Source organism: Colletes gigas, unplaced genomic scaffold, assembly GCF_013123115.1.
Source record: "Colletes gigas isolate AHSC1104 unplaced genomic scaffold, ASM1312311v1 Colletes_gigas_Sc00003, whole genome shotgun sequence".
NCBI lineage: Eukaryota > Metazoa > Arthropoda > Insecta > Hymenoptera > Colletidae > Colletes > Colletes gigas.
In genome coordinates, this window is record NW_025106632.1 from 10,634,699 (window position 1) to 10,644,769 (window position 10,071).

The following is a 10,071-nucleotide window of genomic DNA, read 5'->3' on the forward strand; positions in this document are numbered from 1 at the left end:
GCTAGGGGTTGGGGGCGCTTTGACTTTGACGTGCAATTAAAAGTGCATTTTCCGCTCAGCAGACGGTTAGCGGATTCGAAGTACCTTGGAAAACGTTCACCCGAACGGCCACTGGGTAAGTCACGAGCTTCGTGAAAATTTTCAGACGGTTCGACGTGCGCGCCACCTGTCGCGACTTCACAGGCCGCGCGCTGCCGAAGAGGAAAACGAGTCGGTGACGCGAAGGGTAGAGAAACGCCGAGGCGAGCAAAGGAAGAGGCGAAAAGGGCGTCGACGAGGAGGAGAAGGAGGCAGGGTAGCAGCAGGAGAGGACGAAGAAACGCACTTGCCTTTGATATTTATTCTCGCGCGCGTGGCTGGCCTAAATAAGCACCTTTCCGCGGGAAATGCTCTCGCGCAAAAGCACGAAAACTGACGCTGGCAAGGATTTTTATTTTGCACCCTCTTTCGCGTTTTCCCTTCACGCTGGCCCTCTCTTTTCCTCACTCTCTCTCTCTCTCTCTCTCTCTCTCTGTGCGTTCGCCCCTGCCGTCTAGCTTTTTGTTCGAACGCGTAAAGGAGTTCGATGCGTCTACCGTTCGTGCGCCATTTTTTTCTTTTGCCAATCAGGGCCCCTCCTTTGTCGCCAATCCCGTAACGACGTTTTAACGGGCGGCTCGCGTGGCGGCCAGTTTGTTTTCGGTAGGTCCCTTGTTTGCTTTTTTTATCAACGCTTTTACCAAACAATCCTCGAACGACGAATGGGGCGCGTGGATGTTTTGTCCGACGATGCCTTCTCTCTAGATCAGATTCCAGTTGTACTACCGTTTTTTGCATTTGTACCGTTCTCCCCTTTCTGTTTAACGAAGGATTCGCGAGCGTGGAGTAAATCTATTTTAAAAATGATTTCTTATTAGCCTCTACATCGAGCTCTTCTAAATACTAAACCGTAGCACATTTGTCGCCATTAAAAAATTATTCTAAATTAAAAAAAGTAAACGAATCCTTTAATATTGTAGTATCGCGAAAAAATATATTTTTATTACGATTCAAGGGTTACAAAGGTATTATCTTTTGGTTTTATTTCGTGCCTATTATGTTGCTTCACCCCGTATCGTGAAACGATGTCATTCAACCGGTACTACTCAAAGTCCATTATTCTAGAACTATTGTGCCACGGCATTCTCGGTGCTTGGCAATTTCAGAACATTGTCAAAAAGTATAAAAGCATTTCTGGTAACAATGAAAATATAAAAATGTTTATACACGCGTACGCGAAGATTTCGAATAAAAAATTTCTAGGCAATTGTTGAGTCTCGAATGTGTGCCACCGTGAATTATTCGTTATCTGTACGAAATGTAGTGTTTACATTTAAAAAACGGAAAACAAAGGTTCGCGGTATACGCAGAAATAAAACGACATCCGTGATTTAAAATGGGAATTCCAAGCACCACAACTATCGTGTTATCGCGGAGAATATCGAGAGATCGATTTTCAATTGTTTGGTTTTCAATACTGGATTCATTCAAGATACGCTTTAATCGATTAAGCGTGTTTTGTATGAAAGTCCTTCAATTTTCCGTCGAACTGTTTTAAACGTCGATCAATCCCATTATGCCTAAAGGCTATATATGACTTCGACTTCACATTTGATCAAAATACCCGTAAGTTTTATAGCTGCGTCCGAAATCCTATCCTGTGTAGCAGAAGAATCAGAAAACGGTGATAATTATCGCTATATCAATGGGTCGATTTTCCTCATAATTAAATCTGATTGCAAACTGGGAATATTAAAGTATAAAATTTCGATATACATTCTCGTCTATTTTTGCGAATTTTTCAAGTCGAGATTGTATCTTAAAAGTTTGAGTCCTTTTCGATCGGTCGAAGTACGAATAAATGTTTGTGAAAAATTTTAATGGTACGCGTCGGGTACGATAGTTGTTTTAATTCGTAAAAATGACCGTCTAGACCAAAACGCTCCCTCGACGTGGCAAGAAGTCTCCGTTCACTTACCCGGGAACACGGAGGAAACGTATCGTTTTCTAACGAGCCGGGAATAGAGAACGCTTTTCTTTCATTCGTATTCCGCACGTTTGATTTGCTTCGAGTATGGACTGCAATTTTTCCGAACGTTACTTATGAGACCAATCAGTGGCTAACACTGGAAGATCCAAGCGTAAATTGCTGGCTATTTCGAATTACAGACGGAGCCTGTAAACCCGGGAGGTTTCCTTTCTAACGACTCACCGATGCGGCTCGAGTAATTTAATAACTAACAATCGTTTCGTTCGACGACCGAAACATAATTGTAAACAGTAAATTTTCATCGGTTTCGCAAGTATAAAGTCTCACGTCGTGTTAGATGCCTTCCCTTAATTAACTCATCCAGTTTTTACGAGCAGTTCCGGTCACCAGAAAATTTAATTATTCTTAAATCTAATTACATATTTTCCTCGAATATTTCTACTTGCTGGCGGCGAGGTAACGAAGGACTAGGAAAAGAAGGAATTAAAAAGGAAGTATTTGAACGAATAATGCTCTGGGGACAAAATTGTTAGGGCTGTGCAGTCGCGAAACCTTTTTATCAAAGGTCTTTTGTAGATAAACCTTATTTCCGGAACAACATAGAAAAAGTTTCGATCGTAACTTCGTAACGACGTTAGTTGAGTTTTGACGCCTGTACTCGTTCGAGGGCGTCGAAACGCCTCCCTCCGGAGTGGAAAAGGTGCCGAAATTTGAATAACAGCGTTTACAGAACTCGTTCGACGCTGTAAAAGCACCTTAGAGACCAATGGATATTTGTGGTAACAGATACATACTTTCACGCTAAGAAACTTTGCAGAATATTTCTTCGTGCTACCCTTTTTCCCCCCCGATCGAACTTGGGAAGCACCGTTTCAAGGACTTTAGTAATAATTTATTCCAATGGAGTATCTATTGATTTTCGGTAACAAGTTCGATTCTCGTCTTGAAATTACCTGGAACCATTTTCTACTCGTTTCTTGAAAAATTCAATGTAAACGTTCTTGGATACCTTTTCCTTACTTTTCGCGGAACTACTTATTTAATACTTATCGAGAAGCGAATTAAAATAACCATCTTCAGTTTCTATTAGCGATTATCGAAAAAACATGCAAATCTAGCAAATTCTGGCGTATCAAGAATACGCAAAAGTATGTGTAAATGTTCATCAAATTAAGTACGATGGAATGATAATTTAAAAAATATTAAAGAATAATTGTACAAAATATATACTAGGTCCGCTCGGTCTACTTTCGTTTATATTTCCATATTTCAGTAATGCGAAATTATTTTGACTTTAGTCTCTTTTGGAGGGAACAGATTTTCATAAATACCTTCATGCAAATTATCTCGACATAGGACCAGGTGGAAATTCCATGTCCAGACAGTACAGACGTAGGAACACAAAGGGTTGAAGTGTAATTAAGAAATAATGCAGAGACCCTGGTATAACTATCTTAAAAGAAAAGTTATGAAACAATGATTATTTTCTCGACTCAATTTATGTTTACGAGAGAATGAAAAACATGTTTCACATCAGTATTTATTATGAACAGTTGAAATAAAATTACGATCACAAATAATGATTTATATCATAATTGCTATCAATGTTTCTGTGAGAAATGTGTAGATATATTTCCTCGTCAGATCAATGCACGATCGATATTGTTCGTGAATTACGTATACTGCGCATGCGCGACTGCGAGATCTGAAAACTGCTGTTCTGCGCAGCGTCACATGGTGCCATATTGTTTTAATGGCTGCTCGAGTTAGACGTGTTGTTCATTTTTGCTACGAATTAAATGTTTAATTATTAGTGGTTGAATAAAGTGTATCAATTTTCTATAGTTCTAATCCCGATTCAACATCGATTAAACGTAAATTCTGACAGTGTTTAAATATGGTCAAGAATAATTTCGTTACTAAAATTGAGAGAAATGTACAAGTTGGCGTACATTCACGGAAAGAAGATGAGAAGAATTGCAGTCTCGGTGAACAAAGAGAACACGTTCAAGGCAAGAAACTTATGATTTATTGACAAAATTACTATTCTTGTGGCATCCTAGTCTACACTATGTACATCCCAGTGTATTCCCTATTGTTTTTGCAAATTCTAAACGACATTCCTTATCACAGCTTGGCGCTAGGTAAGTTTGGTTGTCTGTGTACAATGGAAAAATAAATTTTTATGCCACTAGAATAGACAAAATAGACTTTTCAATTTTTGTATATGTTTGATTAGATCTATGATAGATATAATACTCTAGGATAATTTAATCGAACGATAGTAAAAATGGCTTATTAAATTTACCTTTGATATTACTTATTTATGATCAACAAACCTTTTGCCTAAATCGTATATTGATTGCTTCGATTTGTTTGAAATAAAAATAATTAACAGAATTTAATCAATTATACATATTACAAGGTTCATGCATTTTCATATAACTTTGTCCCAAATAATACATTTGAATATTATGAATTATTTAAATGTAATGCATGTATGAATTAAATTTAATTTAAATGAAATGAAATGATAATAAATTCGAATAACGGTTCGCTTCGAAATGTATGTTTACAATTATTGTTCTACGGATAGAAATTTATCTGTAATTATTTTGTTTTCGACGTTAATAATTCTAATCGTTCCGAATTCAATAAATATTGGTACAGGTACAAAATTATTTTTAGACAGCGTGAAAACTGTAAATGAAATTGATGCAATCGAATCGAATGAATTTCATTATTAATTTGTTCTATACAGTATTAAAATTTTATTCTTTTGTTTATCTATTTATTCTAACCTATAATGTAGGAACATAGTATCATTTACAAAGTATGCAAGTTCTATTTGCGTATATCACATATTTCATCTTCCCTGTATCTTTAATAGAACTAAATAATTTTCGAAGATCCTATGTATAATTAATGCCTCGCTGTCACGTATTCCGGTAATTTGCTAATTTTCGAGTTAATCGAAGCTTAATTCGCAAACCTATAATTCGTGGTAGAGCGTTTCTGTATTTTTATTAAACATTATTACCGGCTTACTACCTACGTAATCGCTACTAATTAAGAAGTTCGTAAGCTCCTCAGCACTTAATTAATGAATTTCGGATAAGCAGAGGCTAGAGGTGTATCTCTTTGCAGTATCGTTCGCGAAATTTATGTTAAAACTATCGTTTATATATTCGATCGCGGTAGTCGGTTGACTAATAAGTTTGTTCGGATTCACACATTCTATATCCACTTTTTGTTAAATTTACATTCTCTCAGTTTTCCGATGTTTGTTTATCCTATATAAATATCACACTTCCGTGTACTATACATATAAATTTTGCTATAGCGAATAGCTTACTTTATGTTCCCGTTATGTTAATTATTTTTATTTTGTTTACTTTATATTCAAACATTCTATCTTCACAAATCATGACAATACAATATTTGTATAGGAAAGTTTTTTTTAAACATAAATGTATATTAATTGACATTTTTTCCTATCATCAAAAATAATAGAGATATTTAGAATACTAGAATTAGGCAAAAACGTCTAACGTATCAGTAGTTTAGGGTTGTTACTCCTCTTGTTGCTAACAATAGCCATATTTCTGCTTTTGTTATTTTTGACAGATTTAATTTTTAACGTCGTTATTCGTGTATTAATTGTTGAAGTAATAACGACTACCTTTTCAGACAGTATTCTACCGAGTGCAATGCTGTCTTGAATTGTTCAGCAGTTTCCTATTTCTGTCCTGATTTAAATTTCTACGTAAATTTCTCTAGGGTCATTGCACCTTTATTCAATGATTAAATTACCATGAATTTTTTAAGAAGATCTTTCGGTTTAATATATTCGGTGCAAAAATAGAACTTATACTTGAACGGTCGGTATAATTTATTAACTTAAATAATGATTAACGAATCGCAAATCACGCGTCACACATAATATTAATATTCATTAATATTAATTATTGAGCCCGAACGACGTCAAAAAGCGTACAATTATTGTATTCATTTTAAAAATATTTTTGCCTTTAATTCCAACGACAAGCAATTTACAAAATTTGTTTAATATATGAAATTCCTGTTTCTAGTCGATAAAATACATATTTTTTTAAGCTTACGAAGCGTTTAACGAGTTCATAAAATTTGTAATTTAATTTGAATGGTTAATATGCAATATAACGTTTTCACTCCGACAACAGAAATTGGCAATATTTTCTTAAACATTGTCTTCCATATTCTCTGACACAGAATCAATACCATTAAGGAATCGAGTTTACAAGTAAATCATTCATATTTTCAATCAAACGCTCAGACCGTTTGATGAATATTTTTTAACCGATCCATTTTCCTTTTATTTCTGCGGTTATAATATTCAGAGTGAATAAAACGATACCTAAACAAAAAATATGTTTCATGTAAATCTGCGTCGACTGGCACAACATGTTTGCGTTATCTTTCCAAACACAATTTCGTTTCCTGTTATTTTTCTAAAATATTGAACGCATTCAAGGGTAACGCGATATTTTTGTACCAGATATTTGAATTATGTTTACCTTTTGGTATAGTTTTTTTTATTCTTAAAAAATTTCGACGATCGCCAGTAAAACGACACTATCAATTACCAACGTTCAACTTTCGTTCGACTAGAAAATTTGCAACAGTGAATCGTTCGAAATCCGAAAGATAAAATGCAAACGATATTCTACTTTCGTTTAGGAGTCCGTGGTAACGTAATTGCGGAGATTAGGTTGCCGTGTCCGTTCGTCTATAAATTGTAACGTTTCATGAATCTCTGCCACGGATCGCTTTTGAATCCGGCCACCGAAACGTTTGCTAATGTGGGGGCGTCGTGAATGGGATAGCGAAAAAACGTTCGATTTAAAATATTCGAATCATTTTTCTTCGTTTTATAATTGTGCCACAGATCGCGGATACCCAGAGTTCAGTAAAAACTGATCGTTCTTTCGCCCTTTGCAGCGTTGTTCAGTGAACTTTAAACATCGAATTGATTGATTAGTTCACTTTAAAAAGGTTCTTTCGCCTCGGTGCGTTTATACGGTGTATTTCACAGGACGCGAGCGCGATGGGCAAAAATTCGGCTGATCCACTTGACCAAACGTCCACCCGTAATTATTCGTTTTCGTAATTCGATACATGAAAATGATTTATCACCCGGGAATGATTTATTATACGCCGAGCTGGCCGGGGAAATAACGCGCGGGCTAAAATATTGGAAACGTTTGGACGACTCCGATCATTTTTTACCCGAATATTTAGAAACTCCGCGATAATATTGCGCCGTTCGTAACCGCAAATTAATAAAAAACGAAATACTTAAATAAAAACGGAAACGGCCGATCGCGCAACGTATGATTCGATAAATTTTCCAAACTAACGATTATTGATCGTATTCTACTTAAACGGAGACATTAATAATCGTTATTTTTTAACGTTTTTCAAATCAGATTTCACGGATAAACCGTGTCGGTTGAAAGTAACAATATGGGCTATAGAAAAAAAAAACATTAATTTTTAATTAAATCGTGAAAAGTACTTTACTTGATACGCTGTTATTTTTCAACATAAAACGAAGAGAGGGGTTAGAAAATGTACAATTGGAAAGTTCCGTAAACTTTCTTGAGCGGAAGTAGAATTGTTTCGTGTTTTTACCGAATGTAGCCGCCGAGCGTCTGGAAAATATTTACCAAAGGTCCGCGGGGCCTTCCGCTTACCCTCGAACAATGACGAAAAATGACGAGACGTTGTACGAGCCGAATTTCATCAGCATCAAAGCGCTGTTAGAAAAGTTCCCGTCGAGCATTTCAAGTTTCTAGTTACGCTATTGTAACCGACCTCGCGTGACGAGGTACCACGGAAATTAAATCAACCCAGTTCAAACAAAGGTACGCGGCGAAGTAGCTTCAAAAGTTTCGCGCCGGAACTTTAAACATCGCGGGAGTTGGCCGACGATTCGAGCGTGTCATAGACAGCGCGGATGAATCAAGCGTAAATAGGATCGCCGGAACGATTTGGCACAGCCTGTAACAACAAAGTTCGTCAAAACGGCAAGTTTCTTCCGGACGGTGGAAAATATTCGACGGACCAACGTGACTTCGGATCGAAACTTTTGCTGTTACGATTTCAGGAAACGCGTACAAAACCGTCCGTGCTTCTTTTCGTCACTAGTTTCGCGCATTCTACACTGTCAATGTCCTGGTAGATCCTCCAGGAAAAGAAAACATTCATAATAATAATAATAATAATACAATATACAACAACAGCACACAATAATAATATAAAACAACCATAACAACAACAACGCATAATAATAATATACAACAATAATGTAGAATAACCTGGTGTATTTTTCAGAAAAAGAAAACATTCATAATAATAATAATAATAATATAATGTGCAACAACAACAACAACAACAGCAGTGATAACAACAAGAGGAATATACAATAATAATACACAGCGTCTTGGTAAATCCTCCAGAAAAAGGAAACATTAATAATAATATAATGTACAACAATAACAATAACAGCAACAGCAACAACACACAATAATAATATACAACAGCAATAATGCCCATCAACAGCAACAATGATTGTACGGTTAACACCATTAGAGTATACGTATAATACAGTACCAGAAAATAGCTGAACAGGTGGTATAAATAATATTAAGATATTATGGAATCGTTGTTTTGGTCTGCAACGGTAGCTTTATGAAAACACTTTGGAATGTAGGAATCGTTCAAGGAACAGTGAAACTGAATCTCATATATCTTGGCAAAACATGTTGCTAGCTGTGAGGTTGCTGCTGCACTTAAAGGCGTGGTTTGCTACTCTTCCACGAGTCCGCACGTCCTCCTGAAAATCATGTTCGTGGAAGCATCGAGTCGAACAGGCCTGATTTATGGCCAACAGCGAGACACGATTCTCCGGAAAATTTGGAAACCAAACTACAAATCCTGTTGTAACCTTCAGATACCTTGATGCAGTAGATTCTTTGCAATAATCGAGGTACTAGTGTGTAGGTTAGCACTCGTCTAGAATTCTTTTTGCTGAACGTATACGTGTAGTTTAATTTATAAAAAATTCCAGGCAATAGACTGTGTTGAAATACATAATAGTTGGTCATCTGTTTTGATAAAGTGAGAACCACTCTAGTTTTGATAACTCTGTTAGAAATAATCGTGAAATATTATCCCCTTAAATACGTTCCATTAAAATAGATGTATCATACACCCCATGTTTTTAATTTTATATACAATAACTCTTTCCCATAGTAATACCATAGAATACCAATAAATTCTACCTTATCAAAATGGCCTCGAATTCCCCCCCCTCAACCCCGGGGCATCAGAAGCCTTAATCCGGTCGTGATTTAGGCTAGAACAACCCCTTAACCGAGGGGTGAACTATGTAACAAACGACGAAAGTTTTAATAAATGCAGATCCGAGAACTAGTTGCTCTCGCGAAATTCTGCCTTTTTTCTCACACGTTCGTCGATCTATCTTTAGTTTAGTTGTTGTAATCGTCTGATTTACTAGCATAGGAATACTCGATACATACTTATACCAGTCATGTTACAGATCAACGACAAAATATACGTTGAAAATTCCCTTGTGGAATTGATTGCAAATTTCATGGAGTGCAAAGAAGAAAGAAAGAGATACGTCGAGACACCGTTTTAACGTCGTCATTTCGATTTGCTGACACGGTTCTGCTTAAAAATAGAGCTAGATGGAATCGCGAACGTTGTTCGCCACGAGCGTCCGTGCAGAGTTGCTGCCGTGCTCACTGGGGCTACGTATACATATATACACGTCGCTGGATAATCGGTTGGAGGCTTCTGTCGGCATAGCAATCTCGGATTTTCTAAAGGCCAGGAACATGATGAGCTGACACGCAACAGGAAGGATACGTCGCTAGGATCTGGATAAGATAGGTGCACGAAACAGCTGTAACGCAAGAAGCGAAAAAATAAGGGCTCGAAAGGAAAGTGGGGTGCAAAATCTGATCTCGATGATTAATTATACATAGTAATAGTAT